Raw genomic sequence first — 24,855 nt, forward strand, 5'->3', positions numbered from 1 at the left:
CAGCCGCACAGCACAGGGAGATCAGCTCGGTGCTTTGTGACCACCTAGAGGGGTGGGATAGGGAGGGTGGGAGGGAGGGAGATGCAAGAGGGAAGAGATATGGGAACATATGTATATGTATAACTGATTCAGTTTGTTATAAAGCAGAAACTAACCCACCATTGTAAAGCAACTATACTCCAATAAAGATGTTAAAAAAAAAAAACAAAAACAACACATGCACCCCAATATTCATTGCAGCACTAATTACAATAGCCAGGTCATGGAAGCAACCTAAATGCCCATCGACAGATGAATGGATAAAGAAGATGTGGTACATATATACAATGGAATATTACTCAGCCATAAAAAGGAACGAAATTGAGTCATTTGTTGAGACGTGGATGCACCTAGAGACTGTCATACAGAGTGAAGTAAGTCAGAAAGAGAAAAACAAATATCGTATATTAATGCATGTATGTGGAACCTAGAAAAATGGTACAGATGAACCAGTTTGCAGGGCAGAAGTTGAGACACAGATGTAGAGAACAAACGTATGGACACCAAGGGGGGAAAACCGTGGTGGGGTGGGGACGGTGGTGTGCTGAATTGGGCGATTGGGATTGACATGTATACAGTGATGTGTATAAACTTGATGACTAATACGAACCTGCAGTATAAAAAAACAAACAAACAAAAAAAAACTAATCCTAAACTTTCTTTGGGTTATTTGTATGGAAATATGTTAATATAAATGTTTCAGACATTACATGAAATTTCTAAAAATCTTAAAAAAAAATATGAAATGGTTTAAAAAATTAAATTGGTTTCTTACCACAGTACTTTTCAGAGCTAACATTTGAGAATCTCCAAGAAGGGTTCATGAAGAATTTCCCAAGTACATTTAACCTTGAAATTCATTTTTATTTTTCTTTCTGGACTAGTAGTCATTGGAATACTAGCATTCATTCTGGGAGTGTTGGGGTGGAATTAACAATAATTCACACAGTGGTGTCAGCTAATCAGATGGAGAAATGGTAGTTTTGATTTGGAAAGAGAGTAAGCGGCACTGGAGGCACTTCTGTGGTAGACAGTCCCAGGCAGGGCGGCAACCGGAAGTACTCCCAACATCAGTATCCGCAGGAAGACAAGAATGCCTGGAAAAGGGGAACAGGAAGAGCAAAGGTCCCCCAAATAAGTTTATCTCACTTTACACTATTTTCTTTGATCCTACAAACTTCTCCAGGCCATTCAATTTATTCAACAAGTGAACTCTTAAAATTGCCTGATCCAGGGACCTCATCCAGTGCCAACTAATCCTTGTACTCAAGAGTACGAACTATCACCAAAAAATGTGGGGCACAGACTAATTCAAGGTCAAGTGGGTTTTTATCCCAATTTGTCAATGCTAAACTATCATAGGCGCTTCCATCCCTTTTTGTTAATAATAATTTTTTTAAAGATGTTGAAACCCTCTATCTCATCTGTGGTATGCTGGGAAGTGGAGCCACTATCAACCACCCAGGTCTGCCTTCGGTTCAGGTGGAGAAAATGACAACATATGGCCTTCCTAGCTACCATCCTGCACTAGGGGTTCATTAAGTTCTGACTGTTTAAGATGCCGAGCCTAATAAACCCACCGTCGGCTCTTCTCTGGATTCTGTCCCAGTCTCCCTTAGAAGGAGGAACGTAATGAGAGGAGTCTGAAAGTTAAAAATAATAATAGTGACAATAAAGCTTTGGCTCTAAACAATTTATTCTTCCTTTTTGAATAAAAATAAATGGCATATTATTTGTGAAATTTTGGATTAGATACCAAATTCTCAGAGACATAGAAGCTCACTGTCTTCAGGGTGGATAGTCTTGGTCATTATTTAAAACACTCATTCACAGAAGTATAACAGACACTGTCTATCTTTGACATTTCAAAATGTTCCACTTAATTTTACTTGATTAAAATTGCCATTTTTTTTAGCCTTGCTCAGCTTTCCACAATTGATCTTGCCATACAAATCTGTGAGTCCAAAGAACAGAGAGAAAGAGAGAAATTTTTCAATCCAAAAAATTTATATGAAACTTCCTTTTCCTGGATAATTTTTATAGTAAAATGTACTTAATGAGATGTCTACTATACTTACTTTTAGGCAAATTTCATAGAGAATTGGACCCTCAAATTTGGCAGGTACGGTATTTTAATAGTCTAATCACAAAAGAACGCTTATGTGTCAGATAAAAATGTTCTCAACTAACATTAGAAGGCTTAGGACTTTTTAATATATGTATGGGATTCTCCAAACACCTACTGAATGAGCTTTTTAAAAAAATATATGTTTCTTCCCCAAACGGTATAAATCTGTGATTAGTCACATCTCTAACTTAACAGGTCTATTCATTAGCTCATTCAGCACATATTTATAGAAAATCCATTCTGAGCCAACTACTTGGATACTGACTGGAATTGAAAAGAAATACATTCATTAACTTCATTCATTCATTCAACACATCTTACGAGCTAGGCTCCATGCTACATGCTAGAGATAAAAGGGTGAATAAGACAAGATACAGTCTGGGGAGATCGACAATCAAATAATCACAGTGATGAATCCAAGAAATGAGAAAAAGTTCAAGCAACTGAAACCGGGACAGTTAGTGACTTGACCAGGGCATTAAGTTAGTTGGTAAACCAGCTCCCCAGTCACATCTCCTGATCCTGTTCAGAGGTAACAATACTGATAATGGCTCCCACTGAGTGCCAGGTGCTGTGATGTGTGCCCATTTCATTCCCACAGATAATGATTCCATTTCATTCTGACAATGTCTCAAAACTATTTTGGAAAGGAAATCTTCAGAGGTCCTCCAAAGCCTCCAGGTTTTAACCTTTCTGTTCCTACCCTCCTCCCCCAACCCCTCCCCTGCCCCACAAACCTGGTGGCACCTTAGAGGTTTTCAACCCCCAGCTCAGATCCCTGACCAGGTGACATGTGAGTAGTTAATGTCCTACGGAACTATCACCAGAATGCTGGTTTCCAAGTATGGCTGAACACCAAAATCACCTGAGAGTGCTTAAAAACTAAAGTTTCCTAGAAAAGCATGATCTAGGATAGTTGTTACCAAAATATGGTCCCCAGTCCAGCGGCATCATCATCATCTAAGAACTTAGCAGAAATGCAGAATCTTACAATTCAAAAAGATACATGCACCCCTATGTTCATAGCAGCACTATTCACAATAGCCAGGACATGGAAACAACCTGAATGTCCATCGACAGATGAATGGATAAAGAAGATGTGGTACATATATACAATGGAACACTACTCAGCCATAAAAAAGCATGAAATAATGCCATTTGCAGCAACATGGATGGACCTAGAGATTATCATACTAAGTGAAGTAAGTCAGAAAGAAAAAACAAACACCATATGACTTCACTTTTAGATGGAATCTAAAATATGACACAAATGAACCTACCTATGAAACAGAAACAGAATCACGGACATAGAGAACAGACTGGTGGTTGCCAAGGGGGAGGGGGTTGGGGGAGAGAGAGAGAGTATGAGGTTGGAGTTAGCAAATGTAAGCTTTTTATATAGAATGGATAAACAAACAAGGTCCTACTGTGTAGCACAGAGAACTATATTCAATATCCTGTGATAAACCGTAATGGAAAAGAATATTAAGAAAAGAATGTATATATGTATATGTGTGTGTGTATATATATATATATATATGTATGTATAACAGAATCACTTTGCTGTACAGCAGGAATGAACACAACATTGTAAATCAACTATGCCTCAATTAAAAAAAAGAAACACAGAATCTTGGGCCCCACCCCAGATGCGCTGAATCAGAAAATCAGTGGGTACAGCCTAGTGATATGTGCTCTAACGAGCACTCTGGACGATTCTGAGGCACTAATCAGTTGATCCTGAATTTATGGGGTAGGTGCTAGGAATTATTTTTAGCACCCCAGGTAATTTTGAAGACGAATGAGTTTGGGAACCAAAAGGAGAGTATTCCTCACAGCTCAAAACACCATTTGGAATGCCCCAGAAAGGTGAGATAAACAATGTACCAAACAAAATAGTGGATAAAACCTTGGGGAAGAAGAAGAGTAGAAAGATTTGCCAGAGAATTCACAAATTGACGGGTATTGCTAGCAACTGCAGTACATTCAAAAGTTACACTATAGGGACTTCCCTGGTGGCACAGAGGTTAAGAATCCGCCTGCCAATGCAGGGGACATGGGTTCGAGCCCTGATCTGGGACGATCCCACATGCCACGGAGCAACTAAGCCCGTGTGCCACAACTACTGAGCCTGCGCTCTAGAGCCCACGAGCCACAACTACTGAGCCCGCATGCCGCAACTACCAAAGCCCGCACACCTAGAGCCCATTCTCCACAACAAGAGAAGCCACTGCAATGAGAAGCCCACGCACCACAACGAAGAGCAGCCCCTGCTCGCCACAACTAGAGAAAGCCCACGCGCAGCAACAAAGACCCAACACAGCCCAAAAAATAAATAAATAAATAAATTTTTTAAAAAGTTACACTATAGGATTTTTTTAAAAACACATTTATTTTGCAAAATGATCCTATTTTGAGACCTACAAACTTAACCTTTTAAAGTTATCTATTCTAAAGCCATGATTTTTAAAAGAAAACAATTTAAAGAATACATGCCTGAAATCGAAAAAAGTGTTCTGTTAAATAAATGTTCTGATAAAAAGCCAGAGCTTTTTATCTTGGATAAAATAAATGGCATTTTTTTCTATTTACATTTAATGTTAGTTTAAAGTATTACTGTGTTTTAAGTGTTCATAACATGATTATCTGTTAATTAAGCATATCTCTGTCCTTTACGTTCTTTAATAATTGAAAATTAATAAGAAAGAGGTAAGATCTAGAAAGACCATCACATTCTTGATTGCAGACTGCATATAGTACAGGTGAAAATAAAACCTTTAATGGCTAAGACTTTTTACCCCTTGTTGACTGCAAAATAGATGTCCCGCAGAAGCATGCTAATAAGATACACTTTGGAAGCAAACAGATACTTGCTAAATCCCAGGTCTGTGGAGCCCCTGGTTAATAACATGGTCCCTCTGTGTCTTTTATGAGTTTCATGCATGTGTCTGGACTGTGTCAAGTGCTTTACATGTATAATCCCCCCCCCTCAAAAAAAAACCCACTGTGAGTGTTGGATCATTAGAATACCCACCTCAGATAAGAAAACTGAACGTTAAAGGGGGTAAGACACTTGGCTGACTCAGCTGACCCCAGGCAGCCTGCGTCCAGCCCATGTCCCCTCCCTGTCCCTACCCTGCCTCCTCATGCCTAACATGGTACCAGTAACATGACATGTATCAGGAACGCTCAGGAAACGCAGGGCTGTTTTGTTTGTTTGCTGTGCACATGGCTTTTGTCTGCCCTGGCTTAAGACTTAAAGAGCCCCAAAGTATGGAAAAGCTGACGTATTTCAAATTTTAAAACCATACTCAACTATAAACTAAGTCTAAGAAAGTCCAACAAAGTTCTTATTTTTCTCATGATGATTACTCTGATGCTTTGTTCAAAGATCAAATGTAAAAATTCTTTAAAATAAATATTTATTGCTTTGGCTTCACTTGGTACACTAAAAACATACATATGACACAATCCAGGGCTGGCCTATTTCAACCTGATTCACTGAAGAGGGGGGTAGATTTTTCTAGACATTTTCCCTACTCAGGGCTTATCTGAAGTATGGCTGGGAAGGGGAGAAGGAAGGCTGCCTTCTAGTCTATCTTTGCTTTAGCACATCCCTGACTCAGCATCCATACATCACTAGAATGTGATGTAAGAGGGAGCCAAGCGCTAGAACCTTCTCTCCTGGGGTGTGAATATTCTAAAACCAATCCAGGTTTAGCTAGCTTGGTCAAAAAGATCTTGGAGTCTCACTCCCAGGACATTTGCTTAAGCATGGAAGCAGGGCCACTTTCAGTTCGAGTGCGCGCGCACGTGTGTGTGTGTGTGTGTACTCCAGCTGGCACTGGTGCAAGATACAACTCCAAATTGTGAGCATAAAGCAGGCAACTACTGTCATCATGATATGCCAAGAAGAAATCAGGCTTTGACAATAAATCGAATATAAAAACCTGTATCCAGCTCTTGGGCTTGGTTTTCTTGGGAAAATGCAGATTCCTCACCCCAGCTTAGCATTCACTGATGTGGAGTCTCTCAGGGCTTTGCCTGACCAGCTCGCCTCCTAACACGCAAACTCCTAAATGCCATACGCATCCCTGCACTCCACTGTGAACTCCTCACCTTGTTCTGAAGCTGCCACGGGAGATGTCTTTTGTGACAAGTGTGGGGAAAATGTAGCGAAGAGTTAAAAGTGAATCTCTTACCTCTTTGAACTGTTTTCTTCGTACTTCATGTACACAGATATACTTTTGATGTGTTAACTAGAAAATCTGACTAGAAAAGAACAAAGCAGCTGTCACTGGGAGGAAGACACTGACAAAAAAAAAAAACCACACAGCCCTTTATTGAAGAACTGTCAAGCCCATCCTACAGCACTGGGGTTGTCTGCAGTATTTATCAAAGACCTAGATCTGATGCAGGAAATTAAAAATAATAATAATAATAAATCTGTCCACTGGACATTTATTAAAGGAATCTGAAATTATATTACATTAAAAATAACGAAAATGGACATTTTAACAATTCAGACACAAGGTTGTTTTTATTAAATATATTTATATATATACATATATATTTGTGTATCCACGTGCATGCTTTTCTAACCACAAAAATACACATGTATATATAGAGAGAACAGGTATACATGTCAATAACATGTCTACATAAAAATTGAAAGCAGGTATATTTTTTTTCACTATGAAGGAACTCTTTTAATGCATTTAAATGCTTTATCTCAATGTTACTTTCATTTGAATATTATATATAAAATTGAATCTTTTCATTATTTCTGAAATTAGCTTAAACAAGGTTCTTCCAGGCAAATAGATTTCTTCATTTCATGTTGCTCTACTGACTTACAATATTTTACTGAATATCATTCCCAGCTTTAAATAATATACACGCTTTGCTTGACTCCAGGTCTTTACATACTGATTATAAATTTGGGCTCAGTTCTAACTACTGTATTGCATGGAATTTAATAACCTTTTTCTAAGCGAAAATGCTGTATGTAATGAGTGGAGTTTGGTTTTTTTTGTTGTTTTTTTTACAAAATCCCAGTAGCATGAACATGAGGAAAAAAGAAATCCATTAAAGAGCGTACAGGAAATAAAATGCTCGACACAACTAGAAACTGTCCAGGTATTCAAATGAATGTGTTTCCTTGTATTTTCAGGTCACAGTGACAGATTATAAGATAGAACTTCAGGCCTGAGCCTTCAAATCTTAGCTTTATCACTCAAGAGTTGTATGACATTGGGCAGGTTATCTAACTTCCCTGAGCCTCAGTATCCCCATCTATAAAAAAGAGAAGTATCTACCTCACCAGGGTTCTTTAGATTAAAAAGACAGGAGGATGTTCTTAAGGTTAAATAAGCTGGGGAAATGCAGCATGGAACAATTCATTCTACATTGAACAATGGAGAATAGATAGCAGAACAGAATGAAGAGCTTCTCAGAGCATTTCATAGGCTCATGTATCTTTTCAATCACAAATGTAAGTCAATATTTAGACATCCATTGAATTATTTGACCTGAAACCCTTTTATGATGAGTATTTCTGAAGATTAGTGTTTCCCAGAACACAGTTTGAAAGGGGGGAAGAGGTTCTAAACGGCATCTTAGGTCAAAAGGAACCCTTTTATGGTACACTTGGACTCGTGTGTATAAAGACCATGTCATAAGAACTGGGAAACTCTTTGGTAACTCAGGTCACTGTTGCTTCAGTTGCAAAGTGATTTCCACAGCCTGAATTGACAAGTTTACTCTTCCTGTATCCATTGAGAAGAAATTCTCTGCAGGACAAATTATTAAGTAAATACATTGTTTGGAACTTTTTTTAAAGTAAGATTTGAGATTCCCTGGGGTGGGAGTAGGGGTGCAAAATAGGTGAAAGGGATAAAGAGATACAAATCTCCAGTTATAAAATAAATAAGACACAGGAATATAACATACAGCATAAGAAATATGGTCAGTAATGTTGTAATAACTTTGTATGCAGACAGATGGTCATTAGACTCATTGTAATGATCATTTAATAATGTACGTAAACATCAAATCACTATGTAGTACACCTAAAAGTAACATAATACTGTATGCCAACTACATCTCAATTGAAAATAGAATCTGAGATGCTATTTCAAGGGGCTTATATGCATTTTTGTATCTAAACATTTATCAAGTTGGACTGTGGACCAAGTTAAGTGTCTAAATTTAGGACAAGCACTGGGTAGGAGTTTGATGGCCAGTGAGATGAGTTTTACAGTCTTTACCCCAAAAACGAAACAAAAAGGAAGATTTGGTGGGGGGTGCGTGTAGCTTAAGTCTATAATTTCTTGTTTACTTTCAATTCTCGAAAGCCAAAATATTGCATTGAACAAGGGCTTTATCAATCTGTCTAATTTAACTTTTCCATCATTTGAAGAAAGAATTGATGATTAATTTCTCTCCTTTTTGAAAATTCTGTCCTCTGAAAATTCCAACATTTTCAAAGGATCTGATAAATAATACCAAGTTCACTGGCATTTCAAACAGACAAGACACTTATCTATTTTAAACCATTATGAATGTCATATTTCCATTCAAACTTGAGATCACATTTTCAGCTACCAACCAACTATGGAAAAATCTTTCAGACAACAATAACCTCTTAATTGAAGATTTCTCTTAAAATCATTTTTATAGAATAATGTGGGAGTTCTCCTCCTGAAAAACAAAATTACTTTTAATGAAGCAGTTCAAAATCAGGGCAGGGAAAGAGCAAAGAGTTTCCTTGAGGTTCTGGTGACAGTTTACATAAAAAGATGTTTTATTTTCTCTTTGCAGGGTGTACACCATCATTTTGTCTTATTATTCCTGACATTCAGTTCATCATATTAGCATCTTTGTGGGAAACAAGAAAGCAATTAAGGTTTTTGCTCTTTATTCTTTGGGAGACAGAGATTTGCTTTCCCTCAAAACACTTAATGATGAGGCAGACCTGGTCAAACACCAACTGCACGGATTTTAAAATGCAATAAAGATAGAGCTTTAATAATTTTCAATTACAGTTATTCTGCAATAATGTTAGCAAATCTCATCTAAAAAGTAAATTATTCATTGAATAGGAAATGGGAAAGCCTAGGGATTGTGTGACTTTCCCATTTAAAGTTTCACTAAGATTCTCCTTGATAAGGTCCTTTTAAAAGATTACATATTTTATACTTTGTTTCTATCCTTTTTCTTCATTCATGATGCTGTTTCTACTTTTTAATATACTTTTCTAACAAAACACGGTAGTTATAGAGCGGCCATTCAGAGAGATCTATTCAGAATAAGTATTCATTCACTTGCTGCCAGAAATACTGATAATATGATATTTTTTATTTAGTTTTAAGAATACATTTTTCATTTTAAGCAAATGAGACTTAGAACCAAATAAAAAAACAGTCAATGTCTTTCATTTGAAAATTGGTAGGAAAAATTCTTTCATGTTGCCTTTGCATTAGCGAATCTTACCTTTCACGTAAATAAATAGGTCATTTATTGGAACGTACATAGAATACAGCAAAACTACAGAATCCCAGAAAATATTTTAAATCAAAATATGATAAAATGAAAAAAAGGCAACACAGACATTTTTCTTTAAAAAAAGAGAATCAATGCCGTTCTCATTAAACTTGAAAACACATCATTAACTTAGTCACTTTCTATATTCCCTTTGCAATAATTTCCAATATTTGTGCTCAGATAAATGTTAGATTCTTTATAATCTACCTCCTCACTCTCCTTTCTTTTGCCAGGAATTTAGTTACACTTGTTAATCTTCCTGTCTTAAAGTTGAAAGGGGTGTCACAAATTTAACTTGGTGATTAGCTTTGTACAAAACTCTTGCAATGAAACTCGTGACTGGAAGACTTTGTGTGCAGAATTCTAGAACATATTCCAAACTTTCACAAGATTTATGGGAAGTGTTCTTGAGTTCAACACCACATAAGTCTGAACTTTTCATCCAGTGAATATCACCAGTTTATCTCACAAACCCAAGCCAACATGTTTGAGATGGCAATGCTGTAGGAAATTTGAAGGCATACATCAAATTCAGTGGTTTCTGCTGAATATTATTTTAAGTTCATGGATTTTTTGTTTGTTTGTTTATTTCAAATCTTGTTTAAGGAAAGCATTTGTTTATCCACTTTAATGGGAAACTAGATTAGGGCAAGATTAAGTGAATGAACTCCAGTATCTGTAGACCCTCTTCCAACTGGAATAAGAAATCCCTTCTAACTGCCTCCATCTACTAACTTCACTCACTCCATTTTATACAATGCTATAGGTTTATTACAATGGCAGGTACTTTAATGACAAAACAAAAGAAATGGAATCCACATTTTTCCTTAATGAGCATCTCTCAGCACCACCTCTCTGTACAAGACATGGATGCTTAAATCTTCACAACCTTAATTTAACTTACATACTTAATATATCTTTAAGTATGAATCAATACATGAATATTAGAGGAACAATCTTTTTCATGAAATTATTCATAAAGAATCTTTGTAGTATTAACTTTTATTTTAGAAACCTTTTTGGAAAGCTCTTTAATGACAAAAATTAGGTAGACCTAATATGGCAGTTACATGCATGGGTCTTAGGGGTCTAAGACACACAGGTTCAAATTCTGGCTTGACCAATTACCAGCAAGCTTTAACTTCACATCTCTGGACTTCTGTTTCCTTTTTTTTTTGGAAATGGAGATAGCAGTAGTAGCAACCTCATGGATTACTGAAATGATTAAGGAGTCTAAAGTTCTCAGACTAGTACCTGGCATACAGCAAGCACTTAATGAACAGGAGCTACTGACTAGCGAATTACTGAAATGAATAATCAGAAGTAATAAGGCATCTTTTGCAATCTTGTCAAAGTTGACCTGAGTCAACAGAAACTATGGTCTTATGTGAAATTTAGTCTCCTTCAAATCCAGCATTGTATATTTGATCCCATAACTCTCCATATGATTTGCATGGTTCTATTCTTTATTGCTCTCCCTCTCCCTATCTCTAGGAAAATATGGACACAAGTTTCATTGATATGACAAGATTATTGTTGGTGACTATAAAAATGCTCAGCAAAAAAACATGAAGGTAAAGTGCTACCTGCCAACGCTAAAAGGAAGAACGTCCTAAAGTAAGCTACATCTTAAACCAAATTTGAGTATTTATTTAAAATCTCCACTTGAATAATTAATATCTTTTCATAGAGTGATACCTTGAACCCTACATTGTGCTTGAATCAGTATGGAATATTTCTTATCACAGAGATTCATTGTTCATCATCTCTACTTGACTTTGTCAAAGATACTTTCTTAAAGATCTTTTCCCAGTGTCTTGATTTATAAAATATTCTACTTTTCTCTGACTTCATTTTTTGGTTCAGAGATATGAATGAGAAAAAACTAAAGAGAGGCACCCATGAGCCCTGAAATATATTTGTGGGCATTTTGTGAAACTAAATGACTTCTACCCACTTTAGCTTAAATGAGTCTCTTGACAAATACTGTAAATACAAAAGTTACTAAAATGCCTTTGATTTGTGTTCTTTGATGCCCATTTGCATAAAGAACTTATGTTTGACTACTTTCCTTTCAATTTTTATTTATATTTTGCTGTATTTACAAAAAGGTTTAGTTGGAGAAAAGAGAATTACCCAATATTTTCTACTTAAGGCCAAAAGGAACATGCAGCTAAGAATAAAGGATCTAGACATCCTATCAGTTCCTCTTGAGAGTCCAATAAGGTGAGAAACACTGGGTAACCTACTCTTTGTAATGCTCAACAATATGTAAGGTAAGATTTGGTTTTAAACATTCTCATCAGGAACGCACACAAGTAGACCAGCACACACCAGAGATTTAGATTCATGGGGTTCACAGGCTACTCAAGGTTCAATCCCTCTTCCTACAATCTCCTATGGTGGGTGTAAAACTGAGAGGAATGAATTGGCACTTCCAATTTGATCCATTTGTCATTTCCAACCTCATCAAGGAGCCCTGTTGTCTCAGTCAGGCTGCTATAACAAAACACCATAGACTGAGTTACTAGAACAACAGACACTTATTTCTCACAGTTCTGGAGGCTGGAAGTCCAAGGTCAAGGTGCTGGCAGATTCAGCTCCTGGTGAAGATCCTCCTCCTAGCTTCACACCTTGGGCTCACAAGGCAAAGAGAGAGAAAGCTCTGATCTCCCTTCCTCTTCTAAGGACACTAATCCCATCATGGGAGCTCTACCCTCATGACTTCATCTAAACACAATTACCTCCCAAAGACCCCACCTCCAAATACCACCATATGGAGGTTAGAGCTTCAACATATGAATGGGGGAGGGCCACAAACATTCAGTCCATAACACCTCTTTCCATGTATCAGTGTACCGTATCTCACTTCCAAAACTCATAGCAGGAGACACACTCATATACATCATTTTTCATTTATGAGTGTGCTAGACCAAATCCCTTACGGCCAGCTCTTCCTTCATTAGTTGAATCAGTGGTCAAGTAAGATATAAATAATGATGTCTTGAGATAAACATTTAGCCAGACTTGATTACCTACATTTTCAAAAGCCATCTAATTTTGTCTCTGTATATGTATTGATTTTATGTGATTGTAAATTTGGTTTGTGTGCAGTTACATGAATATAACCTGGCCTATTATTTACTCTGGCTTTTAAGAACTATGTACATGATCAAAATATCAACAGCCTAATAACATGGGAAAATTGATTTAGCGAAAACAAGAAAACAAGAGATTATGTCATAGCATTATCACAGCTAATTAATGCCTTCATGCCTTTTCAATTTCCATTTTATCATTAATTATGGTGTGGTAAAACTTCCTAATTAAAATAACTCTACCATATGCTGTCATATGTGTCCATTTTGTTCTGAAAGGAAATGTATACCTCCTTTCATATGCATTATTCTCAGCCATCTGTGAAAACTAATCCTGTGGCAAACACCAACCAGCAATTCTTCAATTTGATGTTATAAAGCGTTAAAATACTTGGAATCCTACATCCAGCCATGTTCAGCTGCCATTATTTCTTGTTCGTAGAAGGCACTCAATACTCCAGAATGTGTGTGTGTGTGAGTTTGGGCCAGTCTATCATGAAAAGGGAGTTTTAGTGACTTCCTTAGGACTCTCAAAGATGAAAAAGAAATCAAGCCCACTATGTCAGCAGCTGCCTTTGTATTCAACATCTGTCTTTTGAAAGACTACATCATTGGAATTTTTTAAACCAGTGTTAAGTATCAGACTGTCAACTGGCAAGTTGATTCATTTACACTAATTGTGCTTATGAAAATATTTGGATTATCTGTCCCATTTTATTTTGCAAATAGAAAATATTTACCATGATTTCCCTTTGCCCCTCCCAAACCAAAAAAAGTGTTCTGAATCTTAAATTTTTACCATGCTTTCTTAACAAAGCACAGAAAATTTTTAGATATAGCCAAGAGCACTTGAACTTTGCTCATTCACATTCTGTTGTGGAATATGGCAGCTCCACACTGTTTTTTTTACCCTCTACCATATTAGCCTTTTCCCCCATATCAATATCCTCTCAAGTAACTCACATCATTTCCCACATCTTGGTTCACCAATGCTTCTTCTGTTCCAGTGTTTCCTTCCTGAGCTTCGATCTTCCTCTTCCTAAAGCCCATCTTTTGGTGACTATTAGGCAAGTTTCTATGAAAACATGCTTCATATCGTCACTTTTACTCTTGAGTATTAGATTACCTGGCTGCATAACTGTAGGTTGATAGTTATTTCCTTCAGGACTTTGCAGATATTTTAGTGTTTTTTAAAACCTGTTACTACTGTTAATAATTCTACTCTTAGTGAATGTACTGCTCCTTTGTAGGTAATCTATCTTTTCTCTCTACTTGTTCTCAAGGTTTTCACTTTATCTTTGGTATTTTACAATTTATTTATGATGTTTCTAGATGTTGATTTATTTTTATTTACCTTGCTTAGTATTCAATGTAACTCTTCAATCTGAAGATTCATGTCTTTCATTTATACGTAAAATTATTAACCAAATATAATATAGTTTATCTCCCAATCACTATATTATTTCCTTCCAGAAAATGCAGTAAATTTCTTGGGCCCTTTTATTTCATTTTCCATGTCTTTTAATGTCACTTCCTTATTTTACAATTTTTTATCCTTCAGGACAACAATTGGTGTAAGGTCTTTAAATCTCTATCTCTCTTTCTGTCTCTCTCTCCGCCCCCCCCCCCCACCACCTCCCATATATCTACCATATATCTAATCTGCTCTTTGACTTCTTGAGGTATATTTTAGGACCACATTTTTCATTTGTGTAACTTCTGATTTTGAAATCAAAATTGCCTCTTCTTTCATTCATACTGTCCCTCCTCATTCATGAAGTCTTTAAACAATTTAAACTTACTTGTATAAAACCCTCTTATAACCTCAAGTTCATTTCAGTGTCAATCCTCCTGTTTGTATAATCAGCTTATTCTCTCTAATAATGGATCACTTCTTTGTGTGATTTGTCATTTTTTTACTGCAAACACATCTTCAGCTGAGATTATTTTTCCATGGGAGTTCTATGCACTGAGTTATAAAAACAACTTCAGGGTATAGTCTGGGGGTTTTTTTTAGATGGGGGGGGGTCTGATAAGTAGTCTAAGCTGTGTCTTGATACATCAATGATAAGAATCCAGCCTCTTGTCGTTAAAGATTACACACAGATCTGCTATCCTGCTAACTACTCTGGATATAGTTCCCTCTATTTATAAATCCCCGGAACCTGGATATTTCCCCCATCTTTCTTTTTAACTCAGCTATAAAACGTTTTGTCATGAATTTTATCTAGCCTATCCATGTGCTCTCATGTGGGGTGAGAAAACTCCTTCATTAACTCTGTTCCTTGTATCACAAGAGTAAGAAGTCCCCACACCACATTGTTATGTAAAGATCTAAGATTAATATAGCACAGTACTTGGTGAAAATCATTATTTATCAATGAGGTTAAACCAAGGGACATGACTTTGATCAAATGAGGAGCAGAGGCCCCCAGGAAAGCCAGGGACATTGTAAGCAAATGGCTTCAGAAGGGTCTTAAATTTGATCAAAGAAAGGTTTCTTCCTGGCTACTAATTTCTTCTATCCTGGGAGAGGTGCTTTTCTCCCAGCTTCATGGGTAGGTGGCATCTCTACAGGTATCCCCCCAGTTCACAATAATTTCCCTTCTCTGGGAGCTGAAAAAGGGGAAATTATTCACCACCTCTTCCCTTCTCCACAAGAACAGGTCCCAAACGGTCCTATTTTTACTGACCCAAGCTGAGCCAATCAGATACTCTCTTCTGGGAATTTAGAATTAAGACTGAGAGTAGCTAAGTTAGTCTTTACATGTGGCTGAACCTACAGTACCTAAACCTGGGAGGTGTAAAGTAGCTGGATTCCACACTATGGAGAGAGAAGAATATAGCAGTTCTGTAAAAGAAATAGGAATGAAAAACAGAGAATTCAGACATTTTTCCAGTTTCTGATTCTAGTTTTCTCCTGGGGACCAGGTGTATTTCTACACCTGATTTCCAGGATACACCCTTTATCCTTATAATAAATTATGCATCTTCACTTAAATTCCATCAAATTGGCTGCTATGTCTTGAAACGAGAAGAGCCTTAAGACATTAGTCCTGGGGACACAATCAGAGCCTGTGGCAAATAGCAAGGGAAATACACCAAACTCTAGGACAGCCAACACGTGTCCAGAATTGACAATGTGCCGAACCCTAGCTAGTGCTGGCAAATCAAATATGGAAAAGACAGTTCCAGTCCTTGAGTATCTTACAGAGTAGAAGAGTAGAGAGAAAGACACATGAACAGATAATGGCACTACAGATGCTTCTCCACCTCAAAGTTTTCTGGATGGTCCACCACTTCCACACCACCAACCAGACAAGGTTGGGTGCACCCTGTGGCCATCTCTATCACTGTTGTGTCAGACACAGTTATCAGTATCACTCACTGGTATATCTCCTTCATAAATGTGAGTTCCTTGAATATAGAAACAGTACTTTTCTTCACAGTACCTCTAATAACTTGCAAAGTTCCTATCAGACAGTGGTTGTTCAATAAATAACTGCTGAATGAATAACGACATGAAAAAATATGGGGACCTATACAGAAATAAGGCAGAGGAAAGAACAAGTTATTACTTCTATTTAGAAAGGGCTTGGAGGACCTCTCAGGTGACAGTATAATGTGCAAGATAGAAGCACTGGATTTACAGCCAGAGATCCCTGAATTCAAAGGCTGGAGCCAGCATTTATTAGCTGTGAGACATTTTCTTCCTCTGTAATATAAGGATGTTCTTGATAAACGCCCCACAGGGTTATTGTGAACGTTAAGTGTGGGAAAGAACCCAGGAAGACACACATACACTCATACTAGTTAGAGCCTGGATTCCAGGTAAAGAGAACAGGAATGGAAACTGCAGGGCATGAGAGATCAAGCTCTTCTCCTATATGTTATCCCTGTACCATAAGTGGGCTGGTGGGATTGGGGGTGCAAATTTAAGCACCTCTGTATCTGCTATTTGCCCACTTTAGCATACAGAATTCAAGGACTTGTTGAAACTGGAAAGAAGAGGCTCCATGCAGCTGGGACCTTAGGGCAATGACTGTCTGCGAGAAGAGGAGAGCCCTGAGGATGGAGAGAAATCCAATCTAGAAGAATCACTAAAGGGTCAATCAATCAACAGTACAAATTACTTTGGTGACAAGTGGACATGCATTGATGAATGTTCAGGAGATGGACCTCTTCTGGGTTTCAGTAGCATGAGTATCAATAAGGGACTCTGACAAGTTTCTGGTTGATAAAAGGGTGGCTCCAGGTGATTAAGGTTTGAGCTGCCACAGGAGTATGAGAACAAGATCTTACCCTAGAGAGACAGAGAGGCTAGAAAACTCTAAATTATGTGTTCATCACTGGGGGCAATATTGCCCCAAGGGAGCAAGAATTCATTCTTGGGGGTTTGAAATCTTAGATAGTATGTGGTCCTCCAAAAGGCCATCAAATATACACATATATACAGGATATCTGTGGTATTGAAATATTATAGCAGGGGAGGAGTAACAATTAGGAAAACATGTTTAAAAAAGACTCCTTAGGTAGGTGATGATTGAAAAAAAAAAAAACAACAGTTGAGGCACCTTATGCCTGCAATTCCAGAGGCTGCCACCAGGGGGATTAACAGAGTGAGGGACTAGCATGCTTTTTTTTTTTTTTTTTTTTTTAAATTTTATTTATTTATTTATTTATTTTTGGCTGTGCTGGATCTTCGGTTCGTGCGAGGGCTTTCTCTAGTTGCGGCAAGTAGGGGCCACTCTTCATCGCGGTGCGGGGACCGCTCTTCATCGCGGTGCGCGGGCCTTTCACTATCGCGGCCCCTCCCGTTGCGGGGCACAGGCTCCAGACGCGCAGGCTCAGCAGCTGTGGCTCACGGGCCCAGCTGCTCCGTGGCATGTGGGATCTTCCCAGACCAGGGCTCGAACCCGTGTCTCCCGCATTAGCAGGCAGATTCTCAACCACTGCGCCACCAGGGAAGCCCTTTAATTCTTTATGTATATCTATCTATCTATCTATATATGTAAACATATATATATATATATACTTGTTTTAAATGAGAAAGAGCTCAGTTAAAACAGTCTAACACAACCAGCATGGGTAAACATTAAAATGTAAGAAACGAGAGGTAAACACATTTAAATCTAAAATGATACTTCTGTTTTTAGACTAGTGTTAAGTACTGTATAAATTAAATTTAAGGATAAATAACATTGTTTCTAATATATTTTAAAAGACTTTATATGGCATAGAGTGAAATTATAATTGAATGAAACTGATGATCCAGGAAGATGAACCAGGTTTTTCCTTCCCATCTTACCAACACATTGTAGGATGCCTCCAACTTAAGAGGCATAAATTCAAATACTTCCTAAGTAAAACCCTCCACATCTCTGGATTATCCCTTCATTGCAGTGTATGAGACAGAGTCACCTCTCAGAGGCCAGTATACAGAATCTTTCTTTCCATCCACCATAGCCTGTTAATTCCTAGGACAAATCTCTTCCTTTCATAATCTCTTAATTTACAGACTATCAAAAGAAATTTGAGTTATTATCTCAAATTTGAGTTATTATCGCAAAGTGATAATAATTTTTTTTAATTTTTAAGAAGAAAAAAAGAAATTTGAGAAGAATTAAAAGCAGAACTGAGAATAAGTGGGTTGGGTAAGGAACAGCTCCCCAGTGACTACTAAAGTCAACCCAAACACCTTGCACTGGAATTTGAGGTCATTCCATTTGTAAACCCAACTTTCCTTCCCAGGGATATTGTCAACCAAATCCCTGCATGAAATCTGCATTTCACCCAAAATGAAACTATTCCCAATTTATGACACATATGCCACTTTTCCTACCATCTATTTTCTCAAACTTTCCCTCCCTTTAATATAGTCTCACCTCAGTCCACACCCCACAGCCTCATTTTTACATACCCAATCCCATAGCTCAAGGCCTAGTTCAAATGCTACACTCTCCACAAAGACTCTCTTGGGCTCTGCCATCAGATGAGCTTTCTCTCTCTTTCCCTTGAATCTAATTAACATTTAATTTGGGTCCTTATTTTAACACCTTAATCTCCATTTCATGCTGGTTTTCAGGTGTATATGCTGTCTCCCTGACCCCACTCACAATGGAGTTTAAGCTTCTTGGTGGCAGATATGTGCCTTATTCAATGTCATGATTCCACACAGCCCTCAAGAGAATGCACTGCACACAACAGGATCCAACAGTTACAGAAGCTGCTCTATCTGTGGCTCAGGCTATCTAAGTGAGTTGTGGATGTCACTCAGATTCGAAGTAGTATTTGCAATTCAATGTGAGCTCTTAGGAAAATAGCTCTTATTAGGCAGGGATTTTTGTGAATCATTAACAGGCAGCAGCAGTACTAGGGATTAATTTTAAGAATATTTCTGTTAGAAAATTCAAAGGCTACCTTAACCAAACATGTATATCCCAGACAAGCGCACCTGTTGATCATCACAATGACCACAGCTGAATTCTAAAACTCCTCCCTTAGTTAGAAAGATATGTAAAGCCTTGCTACTCAAGCGTGATTCAGAGACCATCAGCGTGGTTCAACCCAGGAGCTTGTTAGAAACGCAGAATCTCAGGGTACCCTCCAGACGCACTGAATCAGATCTGCATTTTAACAAACATACACAATGGAAGTTTAGAAGCTCTAGTTTAAACATTTAAATGTTTAAATGGACATTTATTAAATTTTAAATATCCATTTGTTTCCATTTATTTGGACATATATTTATGTCCAGCTATATGATGTCCATCTATTTATTAAAGGAGCACATCATAAAAGCTTGTTCAGTATACTTAGTAGCATTTAAAGTTGGGAAGGTAACTGCATGTAACATAAACATAAAATTAAAAAGGAATTAAAATACCATGTCAAATCACTGTTTCTCACATTTTGCCTTCAGCCTTCCTAAAAACAGCACAGGAAAACTGTTCAGGAGTGGGGAACACCAACTATCTAGCTGTTCCTGAAATTTCTCTTCTCATGAAAAAAAGAATAAAAACACTAAATATCAACGTGACAGGGTTGGAAGTTAAGCGGCGGCATCACAAGTGGGGCTCATGAAATCCAAATGGTGTGATTCAAGTCTTCAACGGAAAAAGGAGCATGTCTCTAACCTCTGAGGAAAGACCCAGAAGACCCCTGAGAAGAGGAGAAATATGGTCTCCCCACCAGGCTGACACCCTTAATTATGGCTTTTGAGCTTTTGATGTTCTGACACGTAAATAGCTAAAAATTTGCTTTTTCATTTTGTGCACTTGCAAGTTGGAAATGTCATCAAGTTTCATCAAGATTGAAATGGGGTCCAATTTGCTAAAAATGCCTCATGCATAAGGAAGTTCTGTGCTCTCTTCCACATGGGAGTCAGCCTGCACAATGCATTATGCACCCCGAGCTGGAAAGATCTTGATATGCCAGTCAAATACTCAAACAGAGGGAGCAGTCACACTTTGGGGTCTTTGCCCTTTCAGGGGGAGGGGTGCCCCTGACCCTCAAACATTCAATCCCCAAATAAAACAGTTCTGTATACTCACTATACAAGTACTGTGTATAAGCTACACCAACAGCTTCTCCCAACTCACAATTTCTGAAACACAGACCATTATTCTGCCATAGTGCACCCTCAAACAAAGAAAAGCAGGCCAGGGGCAAAAATAATTGCTGTTTTACGTCCCTTTTGCTTTCAACAAAGTATAAAACCAACAACTTCTTTCTTTAACAATGGGAAAGCAAAGTGAATTAGTCCAGGGAAAGACCACCTCCTTAGAATTTCACCTTATTTTTTTCACTGGGATTCCATTTCCCGTGATTCTGTCGAGAATCTCTCTCTGAGATTCTATGCCTAGTAACAAACTTTGCGAAGTGCTTGAGTTACTCCCTGGGTAGATGTGGGTAGACATGTTTTTATTTCCTTCTTCCATATTGATTCTTTTTCCTTCTGCTCTTCCCCCAAATCTACACATAATTACTATTTTAAATACTCATCTCGTGGTTCAGGATACGAAGAACCTACAACAAAAAGAGTTTCTGCTGCCCAGTAATTCACATTGAATGCAACAGGATCATAAAGTTGTCAGGTTATTTCCTAATGGGACCCGCATCTGAAAAACAGGAGCCCGGAAAGCAGCGAGCCTCAAACTTTCCAACCCAACCACAGTCGAAGATATGCACCCAAGAAGGGGCTGGCATGCAGCTTGCTGTACTACCACAAACGCAAAATTTCTGTGAAACTCTTGTTGCATCCAAAAACTCCAACAGTTCTTCATTTTGTTTCTCAGGCTGTTTATTTTAAAGATTTTCTAAAAATTATTAAGCTTCCTGCCACAAAGTATAATTGGCACTTGTTAAAGGTTCCCCATGCTTTCAAATACATCATGACCCAGCTCTTCTTACCATGGGATTGCTCATACCCTACTCTTCATACTGAATATTAACGGTCTGGGTGACCATAATAGTTTTAAATGTTACATTTTACCCAGTGCTTTTATGTTAATCAGCATCATCAAAATGTTGACAGCCAACATTAACTGAATACGTACTGTATGTCAAGCACTACATAAACTCTTTACACACATACTCTCACGTAACAGTTAAAATATTCCTATAAGCAGGAACTGTTAGCCTCAATGTACAGATGTGGAAACTGAGGCTTAGCAAAGTTAAATAACTAATACTTAGTATCACAGCCAAGAAAAACAGGATTTTGATGATTCCTATGATATACTGCCTATTCATCTTTGTTTTTCACACAAACTGGAAAGACTTTATCAGACTCTCAAATTCAAAAGAGGAAACCAAGACTCCCAGTTTCACATCACGCAGTCAATAAACAGCAGAACTATCAATCCAAGATCTTCTGGCTCTAATAAGATTATTGGGTTTTCTGTCCTATCACAGATGCTTAGATCATTTCCAGTTTTACATTCCTAGAAATCATGATAGAAAAAAAGCTTAAATGAATCAGTAGAACATGATGAAACTTGGAGTCTTTATTTTCATGCAAATAGTCTCAGAATGAAGGTCAAGACATAAAGATTCAATGACCTTAATTGTTAAAGAATTAGAAATTCCATTAGTAACTATCACAATTTAATAATGCTCATTTTTTGTAAGAATGGCTGATAGTTACAGGAAATTATAGCAACCTCTTAATTTCTAAGACTATTTTTTCAAGTGCATTTTCCTAGTTAAAGATTAGGTGCCTTTTTCAGCTGCCAATAACAAAGGGGTTGAGGAAAAAATTTTGCCATTAAGAAGTTTCCTATCTTCTGACTGTTTAAAACAGGAGCGCACAGTGGTAAGCTCCCTGTCCCTAGGGGAATTCAAGTAGAAACTAGACAACAACTTGTCAAGGATGCAACCGAAGAGATTCACAATCTTTTAGAGTGACAGACTTTTTGAGAATGCCATAAAAGCTATGGACATTTTCCCCACAAAAACATACAGATGTGCAAAATTTTGCATACATTGGGGTAAGAAGCTTTGCTCTGCCATGTCTATATGGCAGGAAGTCATTTGGTTTGGGATGAATTTCATGCTTGTAGGTAGAGACAACAATATGTAAACTGGGAAGCTTTTCCATGGGCTTTGTCTCATCTCCCTCCCTCAACCTGGTTTCCAAACACCTATGGAAAAAAGGACTCGCAACCTGGCATATTTTGTTTGGCCTACATGATGATTTATTTACTTTATTTTTTTTTAATTTGTTAAATCAAGAGCTCTAACAGAAAAATTCAGATTTCTGGATTCTGATAGAATAAAATCAGAGTTTCAAGGTGCCCATGGTCATTTCAGCAAGATACCAATCTGCTGAAGCTGAATGAAGACCACAGACCATGCCTTTGGATGAGGCCATGCCAGTATGCCACAGTCCACACCACTCACTATTGCCGCCCTAGCCTGATTTACTCTTTTATGTTTCCTATTTCACTATGCATTCCAGCTTGTGATCCCTGAAAGAGAACAACAGTTGTTGATCCAAAGTTTTCCAAGTTGGCTGTCAAATCAGCTGGTATGCTTCTGTTTAACCATAGTCTCTCTCAGTAGAGATATACACAATACTTAAGGGAGGGGAAAGGGTGAGCTTACGGCCAAATCAAATGTAAGAGCAGAGAAACCTATGACGAAAGCCTAAGAAACAACCAAATACACCTATTAATTTTCAGTTTATATGCCCATTTTCTCCTGATGACTACAAAGAGAGACCCAGTTAGCATGCTTTTACAGACCAGAGACAAGATGCAGTCCTTTCAATCAGGAGCGAACTTAGAGCTGTTCGTACAGGAAGAGAGAAGGATTCTCCCTTCTTTGCCCAATTCATCTTGTAGAACACAGCCCCCACCTCATTGGTCAAAAAGGGAAGAAGGATCTGGGAAAGAGGAAGGGACCTGAAAAGGAGATGCTTCTCCAGGGGCCTTTCCACTAAAATACAAACTGGGAGTCCCAGAAAAACTCCAGGGGCACCTAGAGAAATGATTACAGGTGGCCCTCAAATATCATAGAAATTGCACGTCAGTATGTTAGACATTGACAATTTTAACATAGGCTTGGATGCCAGATCCAACTGTTCTCACATCAACCAGTGAGCAAACATTTGCAGCCATTTCATGATGGTTCAGTTACATGTCATCTGGATACCAGTGCATGGCGATTGATTTGAGAGTTATATTCATTCTTACCTTATTATTACTAAGGAGAGAGAGGAGCAGAAAAAGACGAAATGCCGATTCTAGTAATAAAAACTGTAGATCTTATCAACTTAATTCAAGTAAGACAAAGATGGAATCACTGAGCATTTCACCTCAATTGAATGCTCACTGGTCTTAAGCTGTATGTTAACTCTGAAGGCAAAGACCTAATTACAGAACATGTAGGAAATACTGAATATATATCAAAGAGAGAAACCACTGGGTGTAATTAGGAAATTGATCATTTATTTCTAATACTCTAGTATTGCAACCCTGCCAGAACTTCATAACTTGTATCATAAACTTTCATAACTTGTATCATAAACTTTCATAACTTGTAAGCAGTAGTCAACTTTTCCATTTTCTCCATTTTGCCTGCGTTTGCAGGAAGGCATTAGGTACGAAATCAGAGAATTATAATTTTAGTTTTGCTATTAATTGATTTTTCAGTTTAATTCAAGCCACATAACTGTTTCTGGTCTGTTTTCTCATCTGTCTAATGAGGTATTCTATCACTGGGATACTGGAAGGAAAATATGAAATAGTGGATATCAAAATGCTTGGAAAAGGTAAAATACTACTCAGATATAAGGCATTAGTAATATATGAGCGTGTTAGGTACATAATGCTTAAAAACCTGACTCATAAGCAAAATGTTACATTTTTTCACAAAGACATTTAAAAAATCAAATGACATATTTATTTTATCTTACTCTAAAATCTTCTTTTAAGATTCTTTTAAGTTCTCTTTTCATTAAAGAACGCTCCTAATATTCTCCCAGGTAAAACGATCAAGATGAAATTTAGAAAACAAGTGATTATAAACACTTAATATTCATTTACTTCTTCCATCCTGTCATTTGTTATTGTAACATTTATAGCTTTAAATATTAGTCCCGTCTTATTTAGAACAACATTGCGTAGCGCTGCTCATTTATCTATTTAAGAAAGGCAATTTGGAGGAGGGGTAGCTACAGTGATGGCAATTTGTCATTAACAGCAGTTCTAATTAAATAACCTCATCTACACATGACTGCACCATCTTGTACATTTTCCCTAAGACTAAGTATCTTCTAAACCGTAATAATCCACCAGATCAAAAATTCAGCAGCTTATGAAAGTGAGAAAATAGTGATTTACATGTTACACTTTAAAAGCTTCATCAAAGCTGTAACAATTTTGTTGGATAAACAATGTGATTCTTGAGATTAATAAGAATTTCTAAATATGAACAATATGTACCCTGAGGAGAATATGATCTAACAAGAAACTGATAAATTATGTTGGGCAAATAATCTGCATACTAAAATGTGTGTAATGGAGACAGGAAATTAAATAT

At 37.4% G+C, this 24,855-nt stretch overlaps 1 long non-coding RNA gene across 2 annotated transcripts in view; it reads right to left on the minus strand.

Moving 5' to 3' along the window:
* Positions 1–24,855, minus strand: part of LOC130709105 (uncharacterized) — a 714,106-nt gene that overhangs the window by 629,444 nt on the left and 59,807 nt on the right. The gene's annotated exons all lie outside the window — the stretch shown is intronic.

Source organism: Balaenoptera acutorostrata, chromosome 10 (genome assembly GCF_949987535.1).
Source record: "Balaenoptera acutorostrata chromosome 10, mBalAcu1.1, whole genome shotgun sequence".
In the NCBI taxonomy this organism is placed as follows: domain Eukaryota; kingdom Metazoa; phylum Chordata; class Mammalia; order Artiodactyla; family Balaenopteridae; genus Balaenoptera; species Balaenoptera acutorostrata.